The sequence below is a fragment of the Globicephala melas genome, chromosome Y (genome assembly GCF_963455315.2).
Source record: "Globicephala melas chromosome Y, mGloMel1.2, whole genome shotgun sequence".
NCBI classification, from domain to species: Eukaryota; Metazoa; Chordata; class Mammalia; order Artiodactyla; family Delphinidae; genus Globicephala; species Globicephala melas.
Window position 1 is genome coordinate 3,451,599 of NC_083336.1, and position 11,505 is coordinate 3,463,103.

The 11,505-nt window shown below is 42.0% G+C and overlaps 1 long non-coding RNA gene across 1 annotated transcript; it reads left to right on the forward strand.

Moving 5' to 3' along the window:
- The first annotated feature begins 233 nt into the window (after positions 1-233).
- On the forward strand, positions 234-10,547 carry LOC132594635 (uncharacterized). Its single transcript, XR_009560820.2, has 4 exons — positions 234-464; positions 665-804; positions 3,351-3,431; positions 10,191-10,547. It is a non-coding gene; the product is annotated as an uncharacterized lncRNA (long non-coding RNA).
- Positions 10,548-11,505: the final 958 nt, after the last annotated feature.

Below are 11,505 nucleotides of genomic sequence, written 5' to 3' on the forward strand. Positions count from 1 at the left end.
CATTTATCATGTATAGTGTACACTTTCGCACCCTTTATGTTTTGTTAAGATGCCACCTTAGGGGCTCAGTCCTAAGTCAGTGCGGGGTGCGCTTTGTGGAGCTTGGTCTCCCGCGCAGGCTGGGCACCCATAGCCCCTGGTTTCCGTGCACCCTTCCGTGCCCACCCCGGGTCTGAGGCTGGTCACGAAGCCCCCGGCAGGCACACAGCCCACCCTCACCCGGCCTCGGCAGCCCCGCCTGCCTTTCCAGTCCGGCCCATCTGATCCTGACCAACAAGGAGGGCAGTGGTGGAGCTTCTGCTCTGCTGCTCTGCCCTGCAGGAAAGTGAAAATAGAAGAAGGAAGGTGTGTTTTCACTGAGTCACTGGATCCGCTGATGGATAGAGCAGTCACGACATGGACACGATAACCTTTGAAGGCGCTTTCTTGAGGAAGCCAGCTTCCGTGGGAACTACAGCTACCAGGCGAGTCACTCACAGGAGAGCATGTGCTTTCGCTCAGAAGGCCCCCCGCCCCATGCTGGAGTCTTGCCAACATTTCTTAAGAAATCTTAGAACTAGCTCATGAGGAAAAATATTTTTATTCAATAAAAGGGTACAACTATTCTTTGAATTGCCAAGTGATATAAATATTTTGCCTAATATATACTTACTATATTTAAAAGGCACTCTTCTTCATGAAGCTTTGGATGAGTAAACAAGATCAGTCACAAAATGTGAAAGAAAGAAAGACAGAAAGAACATACAACTCTTCCTGTAGCTTTCTTCTCCCTCTTTTCCGTTGAAAATATGGACAATAGAGTTTGTAAGTAGTACTAAGACTGAAAACTTTATGCTATTCACAGTTGTCATCTGTTGCTATGTGTTTCTAATCTTTGTTTTGATTTTTTTTCCCTCGTCAATTTCTTAGTGTATGTACTGGCAGTGGAAGTAGAGACTCACAAAACATTCCTTAGTAGAATTAGCAGCCAAGCAGACAGCATGGGTAAGCAAGTGAGGACAGTTAGGCCCTCTCTAACTTCCCTGAGCTATTTGAAACTTTAAAATCAAACAAAGAACTGTCTACCACGGGACTCTAGAGGATGCAAATGGCAAGTTATTTATATCTGAGGTACAGTCTCCATTCATGTGGGGAGGCTTGCAGAATGCATTTTCTCTGTGCTTCTTCTTAGCAGCTGTGCCAGCATAGAAATGCCCCAGACAGGTGCTTTTGAATAACACTGAATAACATACTCCTCTCCACCCTCTATCCCCAGCTCAAACAGATTTCCATTTGGAAGTGTTTCCCTGATAGAGAGCTGGGGGATTTTTGTTGTTTTAAATCCCATCTTAGCCAAATGCAGCTTCTATGGCCGTGCAGTGGCCTCTTACATTTGCCACTTCTCTGTTTTACTTCTCCATGCTCTGCCTTGCATGTGATTGCTTTTATAAGATCATAGTAAGGAAGTAAAATCGAGACCAATGAAGAAAAGTTCTGTGCTGCCTGTGGAGGACCCCTTTTTGAGTGTTCATTGTTCATGCTGGACAAGACAAATGGTCTGTGTTAGAGGCTGTGGTGGAGCAGATGGTGGGCTTGATTTTGCAACTTCTGATCAATTAAGACTGTCAGGAGCATATCCCACATGAACGAAAAGTTAAGTCCTGTTGCCTTATGTTTATCTTTGTATATCCTTAAGTTTTGTGTCCCCATGATGAAGTGATATAAAATACTATATCTTCCTCAATTAAAATTTAGAACTCAGTCATTCATATGTTTTTTCATGTATTCATTCCTTTATTAATAAAACATATTTACTGAACACCTGCTACTTACCTGGCACTATTGTAGGCCCTAGAATAAATTCCTGACGTCGTGGGAGCATCATAAACTGTATGACATAATATGTTTATATGTTTCCTTTGTCATTAAGAAAACTGCCCTATTTTATTGGCAGTCTTACTCAGGGTAGTCAGAGTCAGAGGTAGATTGCAAATGTTGATATCCCTTTTCAAGAAACTGTCAAAATGCTGCCACCAGCTTCTTTTAAAACAGAGCTACAAGTAAACTAATTTTTTCTTTCTATGATCACTGAGTTGTCAAACTTTGGTTGAAAACTCCTTAAATAAATATTCTTCTGTTGTGGGAATAAGTAATAATCAATATTCCTCTCTTTGCTTATGTCATCATTTCCTCCGATTTGTATTGTTTGAAAGTATTTCTTAAAATTAGAGTTCTTAAAACAGAATGGAAATATATTTTAAAATTCCTTTTAAGTTTTGGAGAACTATAAATGTATAAAAATAGTAAAATAAATCCCTATGGTCCTCTGACCAAATTTCAACATGGATCAGTCATGGCCAAATTTGTTTCTCTTACACTTCCATTCACTTCTCCTCATATTTGGAAGCAAATCCCACACACAATATCATTTTGTCTGTAAATATTTCAGCTGCCATCCTATAGTAATCCAGGGTTTTCCAAAAGTCTCCTCATTAAATTAAACTCATGGTTGAAAAGCTTGTTAGGAATAAAAAAAGACATTGATTTCACCTTTTCACTGATTTCTGTGTTAGGAAGAACCTTGGATGAAGACCAAAGTAACATATTTCTTATTTTAAATCAAACTATCATAGCGTTCTATTGACCTTACTTTATTTTATCTTACTTTATTATTTTTTAAATTTTATATATCCTGAATCTTTCATCCCTGTGAGATTTCCTTTGTCTCACTCTTGGGCTGCAGGCCAGAGGCCTGCAAGCCCTAGGCCTGCAAACCCTGCACTTGCCCAGCTTTAAGACCAAAGAAAGAGCCTGGGGTCAGCAAGGTAGACATCAGTGGTTTAATGGCTGGGGGCGGGGCTTACACATCTAAGCAAGGTCCTGGAGCAACACCCCATTATGTGCAGCTCACAGCAGGCAGGACTCCTGGGGTAGGGGGAAGGTTACCAGTTATAGGTGGAATTGACAGCAGGTCGGCTCATTAGTTACCAGGGAAACTAGTAGAGGGGCACACCCCTCACTGCCCCTTTGTTAAGCTATCCTGGTAAAGGTGTTCTGATCTAAAGCTACAGCAATCACTAGCTGGGGCAGGGGCAGGTATGTAGGACAAAGTCAATCATGTGAGTAGGGTGTAGGCGAAGCAGGCACCGGTCCAGCAGGGGATGTACAGAGAGCAAGAGGACAGCCATCTGGGGGATCTGATCATGCAGATGGGATAATAATTAGGTGGTGGTTTCAGTTGGCTTTGCTTTTACACTTTATATCGGTTTTCTTTGCTGTGTGAGATAGTACGCGAAGTGAGGAAGTTAACTGTGGGTACAAAGGGAATCCTGCACTTGGTAACTCATATGCTTGTACCGTTCAATACCCAGGTTGTCTCATCAAGGTGAAGGACACCGTACTGATTGATTTAGGGACTGGCAAGATACCCAACTTTATCAAATTGGACACAGGTAAGTATTTGTTTCCTTTCTTCCCTCCCAACCTTCTCTCTCTTTCTTCCTTTTTCCTGTTGCTCCTTCTATTTTACTTGTACCCTACCTTGATTAGATAGAACTGCAATGTGGAAGTCAGAGAGATAAGTGACGGTTGCTTCTGGCAGAGATGTTCTCCTTGAGTCCCATTCTCATCCCAGTCCACACATTTAGGACGAGAAGTTGCCAGACGGTCTCTTGAACTTGACGCTAAACAGTTGTGAGACTTCCCTTTGGGCTGCATCCATCAGCCCAGTCTCTGCAGGTTAGCTGTATAAACTACAGTTGGCCACGAGAGGGAAACTTTGTGTTTCGACTCTGATGACTTTAGGTGAGTTCCTTGAGGTAAAGGGCTAAAGGTGTCCGAATAACCTTAACCTAGTGTTGATGAAATGTTTCTCTGCAGAGTTGTTTCCCCTCTCCACTCCTCAGATTCCTCTGACAGAGGTTCACATCCAGTGTTAGCTGGTATCTGATGTGCTAATGAAGTACAATATTTTCCCCAACTGGTTTTAACAAAAATACCACAAAATATAGAAAGACTGAAAAAATAGGACAAGGACAAATAACCGATGGCAGCTTATTTTCTGCCTACCTGCAAATGATTGTTAACATCTTGTTCTATTGCTTTTACATTCTTTCTTTCTTTTCCTGTGCCTGTGTTCCCTTCCCCACGTGGATCCAAGGACCAGCCAATGTTCTCACACACAGTTTTCTGTAGTGTCTCTTTGGGACTCTTTTAACCTGAGTTTTCCTCCCTGTTTTGAATTTTAAAGAGTGCAGGCTTCCTGTCTAATTCAGTACTCCACAGTCTGGGATTGTTCAAGTATTATTTCACCATAAGGACTTTGCACCTGTGCTACCTGCACTCCTGATTATTTACTACTCACCTGGAAATTGTAGACCAGAATACTTCATTGGTGTCAAAGTTCTTTTCCTTAAGTGAAAACATTGCGAGTGGATATTAGTGTTGGGGGTCACGCTTATGACACCTAAACCTGTTGCTTGATTTCAACATGACAACAAAAGAGATAACCAAACATGATGTGCCTCCCAGTGGCAGTGCACGATACCTCTCGTGAGGAATTCTTGTCAAAAAGGAGAACAGACTCAAACGTGGATGAAAAGAGAGAGGAGAGCATAAATTGGAAGAGACTAAGAAACCTAGCAGTCCGATGCAGTTGCTTGCCTTTTAGAGAGGAGTACCAGAATATTTCAGGTTCAAATGATCTGTGGCTGGGCATTTGTTTCAGAATGACCCAGTGCAGGACTGCTTAGGTAAAGATGAATCAAGGCTGGCCGTGGGTTAGAAAATGTTGAAGCTGGGGGTGCGTACATGGGGACTCGTTATTCTTATTTTCTCAACTTTTGCAATCCTTTGAAAATAATTTTTGAAGTTGAATTGTATGTCCTATTTCCAATTAAAGTAAACGTTATTTATTAAATTAAATTTCCAGTTAAAATTTAACTTTACAGATTTTTCCCCCAACTAAACTTTGTTTTACATATATCTGTATCTCTTTCTCTTGTGATGAAACTCCTGGTATTAATTAAGTTACTTAGTTTTATAAACAGTACACATAAAATAACATGAAAATTGCAAAGCCAGTTTTCCTAGGGACAAGAAATCCACTGAGTGGAGACAAAGGTGTTTTTGTAGTTCTTTTTGACCCTGGAATTATATTCCTGGTATTACTAACGTGGTATTGGTAGATTACGAGCAGTGGCAGTGTTAGATTGTCATCCTCAATACCACACCCTGATATCTGATACCACTTGCAAGTTTGTGGGTGGGAGGGTTCCCCAAACCACACCCGGATTTAATAACACTTTAGAACAACTTGCAATACCCACTGAAGGCTGTTACGCTCACGGTTACAATTTATTATAGGGAAAGGATACCGATTAAAGTCAGCCAAGGGAAGAGGTGCAGTAGGGCAGGGTCTAGGAAAGCTACACACACAAACCTTCCAATTGTCTTCTCCCAGTGAAGTCATGGATATTGCTCAGTATTCCTGGCTGTGACGTGTGACAGCAGACATGAAGTTTGGTCAACCAGACAGACCCACCCAAGCCTTAGTGTCCAGAGTTTTTATTGGGGCTCAGCCATGTGGCTGACCACCCCTGTGGCTGATCCTAGCCTCTGGTCCCTTCAGTGGTAGAGCTAATACCCAATGGCCCCAAGTCCCTACCATATATCACACTGTTAGACTGTCAAGTGTAGCCGGAAGCCCCCAGGTCACCAGAAACACTGTTACCAGGCTGGATGTTCTAAGAGCTAAGAGGTCACCTCTTGGGGCTGAGGAAGGCAAAGACTAGAAGTCTCTTTACTACTCACCATTTTCTCTATGCTTGGTTAACAGCGTGTTGTTGGATAGGCTTGTTTGCTTCTGTTTGCAGTATGAGGTTGTGTTCCTCTTTTTTTTCCCTGTTCATCCACATCCTTTGAATATGTAAGACCAATTTGATTGGATCAGAAGTGAAGAAAACAGTATGGAAAAGTATAATCAAAAAAGTTTCAGGACTTCTCTGATGGCACAGTGGTTAAAAATCTGCCTGCCGATGCAGGGTACACGGGTTTGATCCCTGGGCTGGGAAGATGCCACATGCCCTGGAGTAACTAAGCCCATGCGCCACAACTACTGAAGCCTGTGTGCTCTAGGGCCAATGTGTCATAACTTCTGAGCTGGTGTGCTGCAACTACTGAAGCCTGCGGGCCTAGAGCCCATGCTCCGCAACAAGAGAAGCCACTGCAACGAGAAGCCCGTGCACCACAACGAAGAGTAGCCCCCGCTCGCCACAACTAGAGAAAGCCTGTGCGCAGCAACAAAGATCCAATTAAATTTATTATTAATTTAATAAATTAAATTTATTTAATTTTAATAATAAAATAAAATTTTAAAATAGGTTTCCTCTAAGGAAGTGGGTTCTTGATCCTGATCTGCCATTCTTTCTACCAAACTGTATTTCCAGTAATTTCTTTCATGATAGTAGAAACAAGTTCAAAGCTCATGCTTGACCCACTAGAAGGTTGGCATGGTGGAGACAGTCTTGGTGCTTAATTAGATATAGTGTCCAGGAATGTTGGGTGTGATATTCTTTATATGTCCTTTTATATTTGTCAGTTTTTGCAGTATCTACTTGAAGCTTGTTAGAACACACAAATTTAAAATACAGTATCTCCCTGGTAGTTCACCTCTTATAGCATCCTTTTGTTTAGCATTCATGCAGCATATCAGTTTCTTTCCAGATATTTGATATCTGTAGATCGTAGGTAAACCTGACCTGTATTTTATTTTTTGATGCTGGCTTTTTGTGTGGCCCATTTAAGGTTTGAGATATATATTTATATGTGTGTATATATATATATACACACACACACACACATATATGTATCACTTTTTATGGTGCTTTCTGCTTGTCCTGCCTCTTCTGTGTACAGCTATTTCCCCCACTCCCTTTCCCTTTCATAGCTTTCCTGGATTGATTATTTTGTAATGTTCCAACTTTTTAAAAAATTTTTTATATTCCTCTTTTGGTATTGTGGTAAAATACACATAAAGCATATTTATTTTAACCATTTATAAATATACAGTTCAGTGGCATTAAATACAGTCACAGTGTTGTGTAACCATCACCACTGTCTATAACCAAAACTTTTTTCTTTTTTACATCCTTATTGGAGTATAATTGCTTTACAGTGGTGTGTTAGTTTCTGCTTTATAACAAAGTGAATTAGTTATACATATACATATGTTCCCATATCTCTTTCCTCTTGCGTCTCCCTCCCTCCCACCCTCCCTATCCCACCCCTCCAGGCGGTCACAAAGCACCGAGCTGATCTCCCCATGCTATGCGGCTGCTTCCCACTAGCTATCTACCTTACGTTTCGTAGTGTATATATGTCCATGCCTCTCTCTCACTTTGTCACAGCTTGCCTTTCCCCCTCCCCATATCCTCAAGTCCATTCTTGAATGGGTCTGTGTCTTTATTCCTGTCGTACCCCTAGGTTGTTCACGACACTTTCTTTTCTTAAATTCCGTATATATGTGTTAGCATACGGTATTTGTCTTTCTCCTTCTGACTGACTTCACTCTGTATGACAGACTCTAGGTCTATCCACCTCATTACTGATAGCTCAATTTCGTTTCTTTTTATGGCTGAGTAATATTCCATTGTATATATGTGCCACATCTTCTTTATGCATTCATCTGATGATGGACACTTAGCTTGTTTCCATGTCCTGGCTATTTTAAATAGAGCTGCAATGAACATTTTGGTACATGACTCTTTTTGAATTATGGTTTTCTCAGGGTATATGCCCAGTAGTGGGATTGCCGGGTCATACGGTAGTTATGTTTCCTGAATGATTTTAAATATTAGCCATTTCTGATACTGCTATTTAAAAGGTAACTGTAGGAATTGTAGCATGCATATTGAAACCACCAAAGTTCAAAATTGTTTCTCCTCTTCTGGGAAAATAGGTCTTGAGAATACCACACCCCTCTCCTCTTTAACTTCTTGGAGCTTGAATGGTTTCTGGCCATGTTCTGGAAAATTAGGTTTTCCTTCCTCTCTCCTCTCTTTTCTGGGACTTGGATTTAGCCTGTGTTAGGTCTTTCCACATTAGTCAGTTTCATCCATACTTCTGTTTTTCACCTTTTTGTCTTTCCGTGGTGAGTTTAGGGCAACTTTTTCTCATCATCCACCATTTTTCTAATTTGCTCTTCAACTGAATGTAAATACATTCTTTAAACCCATTCTATTTGGTTTTTAATTTCAGCTACTGCATTTTTCATTCCTAAAAGTTCTTCTTGATTGTTTTTCAAATCTGCTTGGTCGCTTTGCCAAGATTGTCTTTTATCCTTGTAGATACTTTCAGTGAAGTTCCAAATTCTGAAGTCTGTTTGAGCCTGACTTCTGCGGGTGCTGGTTCTTAATCATGCTGTCTTAGTTCCATCTGTGCTGGACAGTGTATGCAAAATATAATTAGTAAGAATATTTAGAGGCCTAGGACAATGGCTTCCTTCTTAGATAATGTGCATTCTGATCTCTCTGGTCTCTGGGGTGTCTGTCAGCCTGAAATCCCCTTGATCAAGGCTTGAGATTCCCTGTGCTGACCAGGCAGTGTGAAATTCATTTGTTTTTAAGTTCTAAGGAAGATGGGATTGTTTTCAGCTCAGTTGTTTGTGAGGCTATGGCCCTTTGGGGCCCAGCTAGTTGTGGGCAGGGTCTCCTATTAGACTGAACTTTACCCTGAGACTTAACTTTGGGCTTTGATTTCTATTCCTGTTTCCTTAAGAGGTCATCAAAAAGAAAGCTGATAGGGCTTCCCTGGTGGCGCAGTGGTTGAGAGTCTGCCTGCCGATGCAGGGGACGCGGGTTCGTGCCCCGGTCCGGGAGGGCCCTGCATGCCACGGAACGGCTAGGCCTGTGGGCCATGGACGCTGGGCCTGTGCATCCGGAGCCTGTGCTCCGCAACGGGAAGGGCCACAGCAGTGAGAGGCCCACGTGCCGCAAAAAAAAAAAAAGAAAAAAGAGAAAGCTGATAGCCTTTATGAAAGAAGGAAAAGTTAATTACCTTGCTCTGAGTTCTTTTTGCTCCTGGTTTTGAGTCTGGAATTTCCTTTCTGTCTTCTCACCCCTTAGGTCCTTTTAGGAGGATTGGTAAGTTTTTTTCTTTTTTTTTCTTTTTGGCCACACTGCTTGGCGGGATCTTAGTTCTTCCACCAGGGATTAAACCTGTGCCTATAGGCCCAGAAAGTGTGAAAGTGTTGGTTCCTAAGCACTAGACCACCAGGGACCTCCCTCATAAGAAATGTTTTCATACATTGCTTGTAGTTTTTTTCAAAAGCAGGAAGTTTGATCCAAAAAAGCCTTGCCCACCATAACCAGAAATTGGAAGCTGGAGGATATTTTAACTGATGAGTCCCTGTGTACTCATCCTCTGTAGATGTGCTGTCCCTTTCATTCTCGTTGTGTTTGGTGTATGAGGAAGGACTTTGAGGTCAGAGGATGTACAGCAGTTCAAAGGGTGTTGGGTGCTCTAGTTTATTTAGCAAAACTAAAGAAGTTTGCAGGCCAAACTTTATACATGCAGACTGCTAGCAGGACCACTTTAGGTCTTGCTGAGGTAGACGCCCATGGTGGTATTGTGATCAGGATTAAGAATGGTCTCTACATACAGTCTGTTTTCCTGAGGGAATAGAGAGAAGAGCACACTGTGAAGTAAGAGTGTTGCCAGCCAGATCAGTAAACAAAGGATTTTGTGGCCCTCAAGCCATCAGCCACTGCAGCTGTCCCTGAAGGTGAACCCAGAAGGAACTCAAGATAAAAACAGGAAGCCCACCATCAAGCCCTCAGCCACTACAGCCGCCCCCAGTGGTGCACCCAGAGGGGACTCAGGATGGGAAAGAACATGATTCTGACCCTAGATAGCTAAGGTGCATATCAAACGAATGCTTTCAGTGAACCTAGGCTGTTGTATCTTCCCATACGTAGAAAAGTGCTAAATTCATTCACGAGAGATGTCTGGTTTTCTTTAATTAACTGTAATCTTTTGACATTCTAACTACCTGCTCTTTGTTACAAAACTCCTATACATCCAAAGTTTTCTGGGAAAGGCCAGAGAAAGAAAATCATTATCTTCCTCTGGTTTGGAGACACAAAACATGTAACATGGTCTTTTAATCAAGGATCCTTCGGACAGAGCCTGAAATTCATTTTCTTCAATCATAGATCTCAAGACTGAGTCCCCAGTGAATTTGTGACCCCACAATGGAGATCTAATGGAGGTTTCTGGAGCAGTTGGCACATCTCTAGGAGACACATCTTGAATTTCAGAAGAAATATGTGCCATCTCAAATAAAATTTTCTTCAGCTACTTTTCTCACCTTGTTTTTCAACCCTGCGAGTTCACATGCTGCTTTGGCAGACCTACACAGATAAACCGTCTAGACCATCACAGTGGTTCTCAACCTGAGTAGCTGTGACACCACAAGATGACTGGTCTCCTAGCAATTAAAGTGTAACATTCAGCCAGTGTTCACTTCCCTATGAAATTTATCCAGTTAAAGCAAGATATGGGCTGCTTACTTAAACAGTAACTTAAAAAAATGAGATCTGCAAAATCTCTTTCCTAAAGAGTCTTAAACACATCACATAAATAAATCCATTTCGTTTCTGAAATAAAAGTGATTTCTCTCCCTTCTACACACATACTCTTAGCGCCAGTAGTGTTCCCAAGCCACACTTTGGTCTGCTCGCCTGTGTGCAGTAAAGCCAATCTACTTACACCCGGTTGTGGTGAAGGTAAGTGTAGCCTTTATTGCAGGTGCCAAGCAAGGAGTCCAGGCAGCTAGTGCTCAAAAGGCCTGAACTCCCTGCAGGCTTTCAGGGAAAGGCTTTTAAAGACAGGGTGAAGGGGGTGGGTTGTGGGTTGCATGATCAGCTCGTGGACATTCTTCTGATTGGTTGGTGGTGAGGTCATTGTGAGTCAGCGTCATCAACCTTCTGGTTCCAACCAGTCTGCAGTCTGTGTGCTTGTGGGCAGCATGAAGTTAACTTCTCCCACCTGGTGGGGGTTTCAGTATCTGCAAAACAGCTCAAAGGGCATGGCTCAGAATATGATTTATAGCCCTGGAGGAGGAACTAAAGGTCCTTCACTTTGTTTAATGGCTAAACTATTATTATTTGTGTTTTGCTTCACTGTTTTCCTCTCTTTCTGCGTATTCTGACTTCTCTGATTAAATTTGCTCTTTGGAACTTGAGGAAGGTCAAGGAGGGTAAAGTTTTTCTACAGACAAGGGCAGGCAGAGGACATTGTGGGGAGTGTCTGTTCCAGGAAGCCTCCATAGTTACAATGCCCCCCTTTTTTTTGATACCCCTCAGTCTTGAGGGACAGGTAGAGAAAAAGAAAGGGAATAAAGTTTTGGATAGAGAGGTTAATTATAAACATGGCAGAAGAACTCAGTTTTAGTTTCCATTTCTGTTTCAATTTTCCTGAACTCTTTGAGGGAATGGGGCAACAACCACTTTGGCTACCACCTAATGA